The following is a 13,116-nucleotide window of genomic DNA, read 5'->3' as shown; positions in this document are numbered from 1 at the left end:
AACTGGACAGATCTAGCTTTCTCCTGGTGAAGTATAGTTCACAGAACATAAATTGTTGAATAATAAGCTCTCAAATGAATATTTACAATTCTGTATGCAGGATCTATACAGCTAGAGAGAGAACCAAAGTCCTGCCCACTTATTAAAGATTCCTCAGCACTTTGTATAAGGGTAGGGATACTGTCCATGATGATGTAGACTCTTGGCTAAATTCCAATTTGATTAATTACATTTTTGCCTTCCTAAACTCCACCCAAGGCTTCAGTCAGAGTTGACCTTCAGTTTCTGACCTAACTTGGTGTATACTGGGGATCGGCAACCTTTGGCACACGGCTCACCTGGGTAAGCCGCCTGGCGGGCTGGGCCGGTTTGTTTACCTGCTGCATCTGCAGGTTCGGCCGATCGCTGTTCCCACTGGCAGTGGTTCACTGCTCCAGGCCAATGGGGGCTGTGGGAAGTGGCAGCCAGTGCATCCCTCGGCCCGCGCCGCTTCCAGCAGCTCCCATTGGCCTGGAGCGGTGAACCGCAGCCAGTGAGATCCCCGATTGGCTGAACCTGCGGATACGGCAGGTAAACAAACTGGCCCAGCCCGCTAGGGGGCTTACCCTGGCGGGCTGCGAGCCAAAGGTTGCCGATCCATGTTGTATAGCATTGCAGAATAGCTGAACTCTTACTACATTTCATTCCACAGAAGGCTGCATCTAGCAGTAGATACAACTGATTCTCTTTCTCTCTCTCTCTCTCTCTGAAACTTAACCACAAGTGGTGGTCCTTTCCAGTCACGAGATAGGTTCAATCAAACAGAATCCTTGAAAAGCCCATAATGGGTCTTTCACCATGTACTTTCTTGTATAATTTCTCAAATAATTTGTGAAATTCAAGTTCTAAAAATGGATATTCATCTAGAACTATCAAAACATTTGATTTCTACTTAACCTGAGAGGTTCACAGAACCAACGTAGTTTGCATGAAAGCCAGCTAATTTAATTTCTAAGGATGCCCATTTTCCAGCCAGGCTCAGTCTGGGATAAAATGTCCTTTCATATGAAAGGATCATCCATCCCTAGATTATGTAACTTCCTCCCATGACTAGCTCCTTTTTCTAATATTTGGGATTGCAAAAGCAACAATCAAATCTCTTTCTACCACACTCCTACAGCTTTCAGCTTTTCAGGAGTTTTTCTCCACCCCTCTCGATGAACACAATGACCTCACCCTAGAAACAAAGGACACTGCTATCATAACATTAAAGATGCTAATAGCCAGGTGACATTAAACATTTGTTTCCAGCGGATTATTTCCAAGAGATTTATTTGATTAAAACAGAAAATAAAATCTTTTTTTTTAATTACCAGTTCAAATAATCAGAAATGTTAAACAAATTTTTGACCTAAGCTCTGCACACACAGAATGCAATGGGAAACAAACATGGTCATCCACAGACAAAGTTTTATTCTTATTGATTTCCTCTGCTTTTGCAATTCTGACCTTCGAGTTTTAAAAGCTATATCAGGTGTTTTATATCTTTTCTAGCCTTGCTATCCCTTCCATAACTGAGAAAATCAAACTAATTTCTAATTGAAGGGCAACTGATGATGATTTTGTTACTTGTATTACAATAGCACCTAGATGCTGCTATGAAGAAGTGGGATGCCTTTATGCGAGGTGCTTTATAATGATGTAGATAGAGATAGTCCTTACCCCAAAGAGCTTACAAGCTTGATTAATGAGAATGCACAACAGGGGGATGAAGCAAACAGATGGGGGTGGAAGGAAAGGAGGATGAGGTAACTTAATCTCTCTCCTCAGTAATTGTCTAGAGCATGAATCCTCAACCTGCAGGTTCAGTCCCACGAAAGGATCATGAATTTCTCTTCTTCCTTCCTTCCTTCCTGGGATGAGGCTCTACAAAGTGTTGTAAAATGGGGGGCCATGGTATGGAAAATGTTGAGACTCACATCTTTTTACAGCCTCTTATAGTGATAGCAATTTATAGGATGATTCCCTTTTCTGCTTCCAATTTGGGGACAAATTTACGAATCAGCTTTGTAGAACATGACAGTGCATAGTGCTGTGGGATTCAAGTGAACAGAACCATGTATCTATAAATATGTGTATAGTAGCTTTCGTTTTATGTTCCTGTCGCCGATGGTATAATTTGTAGAGGGGTCAGAGAGAGGAAATCTCTCTAGGGATTATCTCTCAAATCTCTTTCCTGCCATTCTGTTGGAAGCAGTGGATGAGGCTTCTGCCCCATCTGCAGAGTAGGTAGCAGGGACAGTGCCTCTAAACCTGGCAAATCACTAGAGATCTAGATGGGTCCTTGGGATGCCCAGGGACTCAAGTAGAGCCCATTTGTCTTTGCACCAGGTCTGGCCCCAAGTGCCCTCCTTCTCCCCACCTCTCCTCATAGTCCTAGCATCATGGATCCATTTTTAAACATGAGGGCCCCAAACTAGCCACTTACGTTCATATTTGGGCACCTGAATTTCACTTTGGCTTATTTGCATTATGTTCGTGCCCAGATATCTCAATCAAAATCAAGGTCCTTTCATGCTAAGCTCAAAACATATAGGAAGTTCTGTCTCTAATCACTTGTGTTCTTGCACTGAAGATAACATAAAAATACAAATAAATAATATTATAAACACCCCTTAGCTCAACTCCCCCGCCCCAGCTCCCCACATAAAGTGAATGTGGCTTAAGGTTTCCACAGCTCAAATGGAATCAAGCACCCAGAGGAACCGAAGAGGATGCCAACCAGTAAAATAAGAATGTCTGAGAATAGGCTCTGCCTTTTAAAACACGTGAAAAATGTATTTTAAGGGTTCTTTCTTTCTTGTCCTTGCCCCCCAAACTCTCACAAGCTACTTTGGTGCTGTGTAAGCTCTCAAAATAAATTTTGAGTGAGGATTTAAGTAGTGCATGGGTCTTGTGCTGCCTCTCTGCACGGGGTGAATTTCACCCTCAGAGCCTTTATAATATTTAAAAATAATAATGAGGCAAAAATTATATAGAAGTGGCATATCAGGTAACTGTTTGGTTCTGATTTTTGTGTTAGAGCCATAATGATCACTGCATTCCTCCAAAGAACTCTTTACAATGCAGTTCTCTGACCCCTACTATTATCTCACAGAACATGTACTGTCACCACAAGTTACTCTGTCAGAGAATCATATCTTCCACTGTATTTGCCATGTAGTTACCACATACTTAACAAAAAAATGACATGTTTTATTTTGTGGTAGCTCTGTGAGGGAATCAAATCACTATTGTGAATGAGCAATCAGTGCTGTGCAATGAGACACTGGCTGGCTGGTTTTGCTAAGAAAGGCCTATCTAGACGAGAGCATAAAATTATTCCAAAACTTCTATTTTCCTATCCTACAATGTATTTTGTTTTGTTTTAACGAGTTAACTGCTGCAAAACACACTGATTAAGTCTGACAAACACCCACATCTCATGTTACTGAACTGATTGTACAATACAAGCTGATGTTCCACTGATTACAAAGGAATGGCACATTTAATCTGGTAAGACACATACAAAAAATAGGTTCTGCCAGCAGAGGGGTTAAACTATGACCATTCTGAGAGCCTGTTTGCTAAGTTTCAGCCTGCAGCGCAATTAATTCACTTGAGTTATAATATATCCCTCTCTGAAAGGTATATGAAAAACTATGTTCTAATGAAAATTAGAATGTTCCTTTTTATCTGGAAAATTTATATTTCTCTTCATCTTATAATACAAAAGTAGAACACACAGTAATAAGATGAATATGTAGGTTTTTTTTGGTCTAAAGATGTATTTACTAGGCCAAATTCTGTCAGTCAGAGACATACAGATAGCACCAGTCAACTGGGTTGTACAGGTGTAACTGAGGACAGACCTTGGCTCATTACTTCCAGATGTTTTAGACCCTACTCTTGTAAGTAACTCCATGCTGGTAGCCCCCTGCACCTACCTGGAGCTCTGTTCACTTCAGTGAGGGCTACCCACAAAAAGTCTGTTGCAGAATCTGAGCTTAAGATGCCACTTGCTTACTTTCTTCTGAATTCCTCCTTTCCTCTTCCTCCCCTACAAGCTGTATTTTCCCCATAAATTTGCTTATACTGCACCCAATTCTGGCTACAGACAAGGAAGCTGTGCACAATTATTGAAGGGCAGAATCTGGCCCACTGTGTTTGAAGTAAAATGATACTTTCAATTATTAAATGAAAGCACCTGGCCTGGTTTTAGAGAAGGAGGTCACCGGAGTCCCAGTGATTGCTTTTATTTGGTTACCAAGACCCGTTTCCAAGAATTTTCTTAAAGCAAGACTTTCCATCACTTTTCCATTAAAAAAAAAAATCTGGATTGGGCAATATTACTGACACTTGCAGCCCTTAAATTCTTCACTTGAACCGTACAGCAGCTTTTATGAAGTTTGAATGTCAAGTCTTTTCCCAGTGTATCTGAACTCTCCATTTTACAAGTGAGGTCTGCAAATTTTTTTTTTTCAGAAATGGAGCAAAAGAATTGTTAAATATGAACCCTGGCACTCGCTCTGTTTCACACCAATCCAACTTGAATGGTCAGAAGAGGACAAATAGGGTCATGTACAGTAAGCAGCACTCAGCTCAGAATCTGTGTTGCCTCTACTATGCTAGCTAGCATATCATGCACAGTTAGGGAGATGTCATATATTAAAATGGATGAGCTATGCTATGAGAAAAGCTCTGCATGACACAATATGCCGTGGGCTGACAGCAATCAGTACTTCCACCTACTAGATAATTCTGAAAATTCAGTGACTCTGAAGACTTGACACAATTCTTTTTCCACTTTTCATTATTAGGTGCTAAGTTCCTCCTAAAGATTTTTGTATGTCCTTAATTCCCATTAACCCCAAACTTCTCAAAGACTGTGGTACATTTCATGTCTCATCAATATAAAGGTGCTCAGCACTTGGTAGTGTTGGACCCTAATATCATAATTGTATTTTTTTAAATAGCATGTACTACATATTACTCTGAAACTCAGTATTTTAATGGATCAAAGCAGTCATAAATGTATTGAGGCTAATGTAGGTCTTCCCCTGAAGAAAAACACCTACCAAGAAACCTAATTTGACCAGATGTAATAATTCACATTTTATGCAAGAGATGTATGAACTGAGACCCAGAGGGTATGTCTACACTGCACACTAAGCTCCAGCCTGTGGGACCCAGTCTTGTGGATGCAGTGTTTCTGAGCCCATGCTTGAGCATCTACATGGCACTGTAAAACTGAGACTTGTGTCTCAGCCATGCTTACAGATCTGCACTAAGCAGACCTTCTGACTCAGGTCTGTGGCTGACTACAAAATGAAAAGGCTTGAACCCCAGTCATAGTGGGACTCTGACTTCGACACAGCCTTCTAACAGGATTCTAGGACCCAGTCCTGAGTGCTTGCTGACCCAAATCAGGCTGCTTTCTGTGTGGATGGAAGGAAGGCTTGGGCTCAAACCTGAGTCAGAGCTGGGCTTAGTCTGCAGTGAAGACATACCCTAAGTGACCTTTCCCAAAACTACACAGTGAGTCATTTGCAGAATCATGACTAAAACCAAGCTCTCTTATTCTATTCTATTTAGGTTCTTCTTAGAACTGGTCAAAACATTTTTTTTAATTTATAATAACATCTTACATTTTTTCATGAAAAATTGCAGCCATTTTCCAACCAGCTCTTGTTCTCCATTGCACTCCTATCATGGTGGTATATGAGCAGCTACCCAGCCTCTAAGTTCCAGAGAACATTGAGTTCCTAGCAAGTGCAGATTAAATAAGTGAGGACATTTTTCAGCAATAGCAATAATAATAAGTAAACCCTACACCATGCCAACAGCTTTAGCAAAACAAAATAAATAAATGAACAAAAAGCATCACTCATCTCTTAACTGGGACTTACATAAAGTAGTTGACAATTCCCTTCGAGCTAGTGGATAACTGAGGATTGAGTACTATTGGAAACAGAACTGATCAAATGACAGAAAGGGAAACTGCATCAACCTGATGAGGCTTTCATACTGATTGTGTAAATTGGAATTGACCTCAGGGAGCTCAGCACGGAAAGATTGTTCTGAGAGAGATTTGAATAAATACGGCACTAGTAAAGCATTTGGTGTAGTTGATTAAAGAAGTTCTAGCAAAAAAAAATATTAGTTGTAGGATGCAATAATGCTAAAAGACAACTGCATAAGATATGACTCTATAACAAATAAAATTATTAATATTAACTTAGTTATCCAATATAGGAAAGGTGAAAGGGTGGCTTAAAGTCACCCTGGTCTTATAACTCTCCTTGAGCTGTGAGTTCCTTACTTTTCACTGATTTCTTTTCCCCCTGAAAAAAAATGTCTTGGATCAAAATGAAAGATAAATATTTTGGGTTTTGTTTTGTTTGTTTCTGCCCCCCTACCACTTTTTTTCCTTCTTCTGTGTGTGTCTGTACCCTAAAAATATGTATTTCAGTTTCATGGTTTTTAAAAGTTTTTTGATTCCCTGACATTTTCTCTTCCCATTTTCTTTTTGTCTCCTTTTCTAGTGGAGAATGGGAGGGGGAAAAAAAACCAACAACAATCTGAAATGATTCTTTTCAATTACATTACATTCAAATCTAAAAGGAAATGTTTAGTACCAAACTGAAAGGACATTTTTTCATTACAAATCATTCAACTGAAAAATCAGAAATTTTCAAAGACAGAGACATTTTTTGTTTGTAATTTCAAAAAAAGCCCCACCACTTTCTGAACAGTATTTTTTGGCTTTAATTTGCCAGAGTGCGTATACGAATGTCTTAAACTGGAGCACACCATTTCAGGAGGTGTGATGGATACAATAAGGGGCTGCCTTTCCTCGTTCTACTTTTTCTTTTTGCCATTTTTTCCAGGAAGCACTATAGAAATCTGTGTTTCAAAACAGAAGGGATGTTGGTTGACATAACTTAGATTACAGGATTGACAGGAGCCAAGGAACCTAGTGAGTGATCTAGAATCCTTTAGAGAAACAACCTCATTGCATTTCATCAAAACTAGTTTCCAGCTAAATGGCAGCATCTGCAAGCAAAATGCAGAAAATATCACGTTTGGCAGTGCCTTCCATTTACATCATTCACCTTGTGTGTTCTGAGTGAAATCCTATTTTCATCATTTTAACTGGCTTATCGGTGTTAGTTCCTAATGCTGATATCTCCTGGAAAGTGGCACATGGACACATCTGCAAGGAATTTAGCAGGCTGCATGTTTCTAAACAGAGATATACATTTATTGAAAACAGCTTTTTCCTCTGGTGGGGATGGAGGCAGGAAGAGAAGAGCATTGCGTATCCCAAGATGAAAGTAAGAGCTGGTTGTAAGCTCTGCTCCTACTTACCCATTTACTGATTGCTGGGTGGGCAAAATTTGGGTTGAGTTGCCAGTTCCACTTCAGGATAAATATGTTTGTATCCAAGAAAAAGAAATATACATAGGCTTAATCATTTTCTTAATGCTGATGGATATTCCAAACTTTCAAGAGAATCAAAAAGAAAATTCAGTTTCATCATACAGAATGATTATTGCCAGCTAGCTAGAGATTTTATTTTAAAGGCACTTGATTAGTGTAGCTGAATGCAGAGTGTATTTAGAGTTGATGGATTTGTTGCAGTTGGCATCTGAGTAGTAACTCTTAGGTTCCAACTTGATTGTTTGGTAAAATTTATAAATATGTAGCCTGAGTGCTGGGATGGTATGTAAACAATGATGACTATTAAAATTACTAAAGTTGATGAAGAATTAGCAAAGAGGAATTGCACACATTTTCTATATAAAATATATGTGCTATTCAGCCAATAAATCACGCCCTTACCTCCTGGGAAAAAGGCTATTGTGGCTGGAGTGCTAGCAATAACTATGGGTAATTTGGCCAGAACATTTCCATTCTAAATACCTGATTTTAGTCATTCATAATGTTAAACATATTTCAACTATTGGGCTGATATTTTGCAGGCCTGGTCCCTGCTTGGAGGTGTTGATTTTATTTTTTAAAAAGCATGAGGGGAAAAAAAGGGAAGCTAGTTGAACTCAATGGTACCTAATGGTACTTGAAGTTAATGTTATGTTTAAATGCTTTGCTGGACTGGGGCCAGAATGCCCAGAGACATCTCTTGGGAGGATTTGTTAGTGGGGATTCTCTATGTCCTAATAAAGAAGAGAGGATAGAGGTTGATAAAGTAAGGTAGAAGCTGAAGCGAAATAGTCAAATGAACATCACATGAAGGCAGACAAATATTGACAGATCTTATAAGTTTTTGTATACAAATTCTAGAAGTTTAAATACTAAGGTGGGTGAATTTGAGTCCCTGGTATTAAATGAGAACATTGATATAATAGGCATCACAGAAACTTGGTGGAATGATGGTAACCAGTGGGAAACAGTAATAGCAGGGTATAAAATATATAGGAATGACAGGTAGGTTGTGCTGGTGGGGGAGAGGCACTATATGAGAAAGCAAACTTATATAAAAATATAGTAAAAATCTTAAATGAATCAGACTGTACCTTAGAATCTCAATGGGTAGAAATTCCATACTTGAATATTAAGAAAATAGCAGTAGGAATATAATATAATACCAATCAGGAATATAAAACTGACCAGGATGGCGATGGTGATTGTGAAAAGCTTTGGGAGATTAGAGAGGCTATAAAAATAGAAAAATCAATAACGATGGAGGATTTCAATGCCTATATTGACTGGATACATGTCACCTCAGGACAGGACGCAGAGATGATGATTCTAGACATCATTAGTGACTGCTTCTTGAAGCAGCTAGTCCTGGAACCCACAAGGGGAGATGCAATTTTTGGCACACAGGCAGGGCCGGCTCCAGGCACTAGTGCAGGAAGCAGGTGCTTGGGGCAGCCAATCGAAAGGGGCGGCACGTCCGGGTCTTTGGCAGAAATTCGGTGGCGGGTCCCTCAGTCCCTCTCGGAGCAAAGGACCCACCATCCAATTGCCACTGAAGAATGAAGCGGTGCAGTAGAGCTGCCGCCGAAGTGCCGCCGATCGTGGCTTTATCTCCCCCACCCCTCTTCGCCGCTTGAGGCGGCAAAAAAGCTGGAGCCGGTCCTGCACGCAGGATCTGGGTCAAGAGGTGCCTATAAATGAACTGATCTGTAATAGTGACCAGACTGTAATTAAATTTAACATCCTCATTTGTGTGGTGGGGAAATACCAAAAAAGCCCACCACAGTCACATTTAACCTCAAAAAGGGGAACTACACAAAAATGAGGAAGTTAATTAAACACAAATGAAAAGGAATAGTTACAAGACTGAAATGCCTGCGAGCAGCATTGAAAATTTTTAAAAACAGAGGCTCAAATTAAATGTATACCCCAAATTAAAAACAAAAACCAATAAAAGGACAAAAAATGCCACCATGGCTAAACAACAGAGAAAAAGAGCTGGATAAATGCAAAAACGGCATCTTTTAAAAATTGGAAGTCAAATTCTACTCAGGAAAATAGAAAAGAGCATAAACTGTGGCAAGTCAAGTATAAAAGTATAATTAGGCAGGCCAAAAAAGAATTTGAAAAGCAACTAGCAAAAGACACAAAAACTAACAGCATTTTTTTTTTAAATACATCAGAAGCAGAAAGCATGCCAAACCATCAGTGGGGTGTCTGGACGATCAAGGAGCTCTCAAGGAAGCAAGACCATTGCAGAGAAGCTAAATGAATTCTTTGCATCAGTCTTCACTGCAGAGAATGTGCGGAAGATTTCCACAGCTGAGTCATTCTTTTTACGTAACAAATATAGGAACTGTTCCAGATTGAGGTCGTGATAGAGGTGGTTTTGGAACAAATAAATAATTTAAACAATAAGAAGTCACCGGGACCAGATGGTATTCACCTAAGAGTTCTGAAGGAATTCACATATGAAATTATAGAACTACTAACTGTGTTATGTAACTTATCACTTCAATAAGCCTCTATACTAGATGACATGAAGCTAGCTAATAGAATGCCAATTTTAAAAAAAAGCCTCCCGAGGCAATTACAGTCTGGTAAACCTAACTTCAGGACCAGGCAAATTAGTTAAAACTATACTAAAGAACAGAATTATCAGACATATAGATGAGCATGATTTGTTAGGGCAGAGTCAACATAGTTTTGGTGAGGCATGATTTCCCTTTACAAATCTATTAGAATTCTTTCGGAGGGTCAACATACATATGGCCAAGAGGGATTCAGTGGACATAATATAATTGGCCTTCAGAAAGCCTTTGACAAGGTTCCTCACCAAAGGCTCTTAAGTAAGCTGCCATGGGATAAGAGGGAAGGTCCTCTTGGATCAGTAACTGGTTAAAAGATAGGAAACAAAGGTAGGAATAAATGGTCAATTTTCACAATAGAAAGAAGTAAATAGTGATGTCTCCCCAAGGATCTGTAGTGAGACCAGAGCTGTTCAACATACTCATAAATGATCTGGAAAAAAGGGATAAACAGTGAGGTGACAAAATTTGCAGATGATACAAAATTAATCGAGATAGTTAATCCAAAGCAGACTGTGAAGAGTTACAAAAGGATCTCACTAACCTGGGTGACTGAGCAACAAAATAGTATATCAAATTTAATATTGATTAATGCAAAATAATACACATTGGAAAGCATAATCCAAAGTATACCTACAAAATGATGGGAGTCAAAATTACTGTTACCACTCAAGAAAGAGATCTTGGAGTCATTGCAGATTATTCTCTGAAAACATCTGCACAATGTGCAGCCTAGGTCAAAAAAGCTAACAGAATATTAGGAACCATTAGGAAAGGGATAGATAGTAAGATAGTAAATATCATAATACCACCATATAAATCCATGTTATGCTCACACCTTGAGTTTTGGTCACCCAATCTCAAAAAAGATATACATTAGAATTGGAAAAAATAAAGAGAAAGACAGCAAAAATTATTAGGGTTATGAAACAGCTTCCACATGAGGAGAGATTAAAAAGACTGGGGGCTTGGCTACACTTACAAATTTGCAGCGCTGCAGCAGGGTGTGAAAACACACCCTCTCCAGCGCTGCAAATTGCGGCGCTGCAAAGCGCCAGTGTAGTCAAAGCCCCAGCGCTGGGAGTGCGGCTCCCAGCGCTGTCCGTTATTCTCCACAGGGAGGTGGAGTACGGACAGCGCTGGGAGAGCGGCAGCACTTTGAAGTGTAAGTGTAGCCAAAGCCTGGGACTGTTCATCTTGGAAAAGAGATGACTAAAGGGTTATATGATAGAGGTCTATAAAATCATGAATGGTGTGGAGAAAGTGAATAAGGAAGTGTCATTTACCCCTTCACGGGTATCCCAATTAAATTAATAGGTAGCAGGTGTAAAACAAAAAAAGGAAGTACTACTTCACACAATTCACAGTCAATCTCTGGAATTCATTGCCAGGGGATGTTGTGAAGTCCAAAATTATAACTGAGTTAAAAAAAGAATTAGATAAATTCATGAAGAATAGGATCATCAATGGCTATTAGTCAAGTTGGTCAGAGATGCAACCCCATGCTCTGGGTGTTCCTAAGCCTCTGACTGCCAGAAGCTGGCATGACAAGGGATGCATCACTCAATAATTGTCTCTGGAGCATCTGGCACCAGCCACTGTCTGAAGACAGGATACTGGGTTTGATGGATTATTGGTCTGACCCAATGTGGCCATTCTTATAGCACCTTTTACCCTAAGGGTATATCCCACTGGACCCTGTTTCCTATATATAGGCCTGGTCTTGCACAATAATATGGAAGAATGATTGTCACTGATCATCTGTATATTAGGTATTTACAGAATGCCTATCACAACAGCACAGAAGTGCTGCATATACTTATTTAACATCTGCATGGCATTATCCATAGAAGGCCTCTAGGTAGGTGTGTAGCCATAGAGCTAGCTTAAAAACATTTTATTTAGCAGTAACAGAAGAAACCTACAGGCCTATACCTTGTAAGGCATTAGTTTAAGCAGTTAGCATAAGGCTTTGAGTCCTATTAGCCTTAGCATAGGTAAGTGGCCCAACAGTGACTCTGAGTTTGGGGAACTGGGAACATTGTGCTTATGGCAGAGGTGGGTGGTAGTGTAAAAAATGATAGTGGGTACCTGCAGGAAAATTGAAATGATAATAAGTTTGGATATTTTAGGATAGGAACATTGGCAGATGCAAAACCACAAACTATTATTATTAATATATTGATCTATAGCAGTGGTGGGCAACCTGTAAGGGTAATCCTCTGGTGGGCCGCAAGACAGTTTGTTTACATTGACTGTCCGCAGGCGTGGCTGGCCGCAGCTCCCAGTGGCTGAGGTTCGCCGTTCCCAGCCAATGGGAGCTGCGGGAAGTAGCGGCTACCCTATCAGGCCGTGTGCGGCCCGCGAGCTGTCCACCACTGATCTGTAGAATAAGGAAACCTCAACATTATCAGGATGAGGAAAATAGATATGGTCAAAGGAGGCTGGGCATTTGTATGAATATTCATGGTAGCCCCTAGGCTCTTTAATAGGCCAAACCCCATGTAAGTGGGAGATCTAGACCATCGGATTTGATTGGCATGCCAGGAACAGGGTAATACCTTCATGGATGACTACCTGCCTCCCACCACTAGCTCTCCACGAGAAGTTGTGACTGTGCATAAGGAATGAACATTAGCTTGATCCTACATTACTACGACTTTTTCATGTGGTTTGGAACAATAGTGTATTCACTAATTGTACTAATAAAATTGTTTAAAACTTTGCTTTGCCATCAGTGTGAGTGTTGTCATCATGCACATCAGAGTTCCCAACCAGACATTGAACTTAATAACCTGAATTCTGTTGTGCCTTATTTGGGGATTAGAACCCTACAGTCCCTGCTTTGAATTAGTAATTAATTTTGAATTAACTGGAAATTAATAATGTAATTGGTAACTACTTAAAGAATCAAGCAATAGGTGTAATCCGTTTTTCATTTCTCTTAAGAACTAGGAAGCTTAGCTTGTTTGTTTGTTTGTTTGTTTGTTTTTTCCTAGGGTATTCTCCTCTGATGGCTGAGAGCATCACATCTACAATGCTCTGAGGCCAAGGTTTTAAGAAAAAA

General features: G+C 39.8%; 1 long non-coding RNA gene across 1 annotated transcript in view; it reads left to right on the top strand.

The window, feature by feature from the left end:
* LOC123366918 overlaps positions 1-9,780 on the top strand; it is a 35,602-nt gene extending 25,822 nt beyond the window's left edge. Inside the window, exon 3 of the long non-coding RNA XR_006578225.1 lies at positions 9,645-9,780. This is a non-coding gene — a long non-coding RNA (uncharacterized LOC123366918). The remainder of the gene's footprint in view (positions 1-9,644) is intronic.
* Positions 9,781-13,116: the final 3,336 nt, after the last annotated feature.

Source organism: Mauremys mutica, chromosome 1, assembly GCF_020497125.1.
Source record: "Mauremys mutica isolate MM-2020 ecotype Southern chromosome 1, ASM2049712v1, whole genome shotgun sequence".
NCBI classification, from domain to species: domain Eukaryota; kingdom Metazoa; phylum Chordata; order Testudines; family Geoemydidae; genus Mauremys; species Mauremys mutica.
Note: the sequence above shows the minus strand (reverse complement) of the source record. Positions and strands in the feature narration are given on the sequence as shown.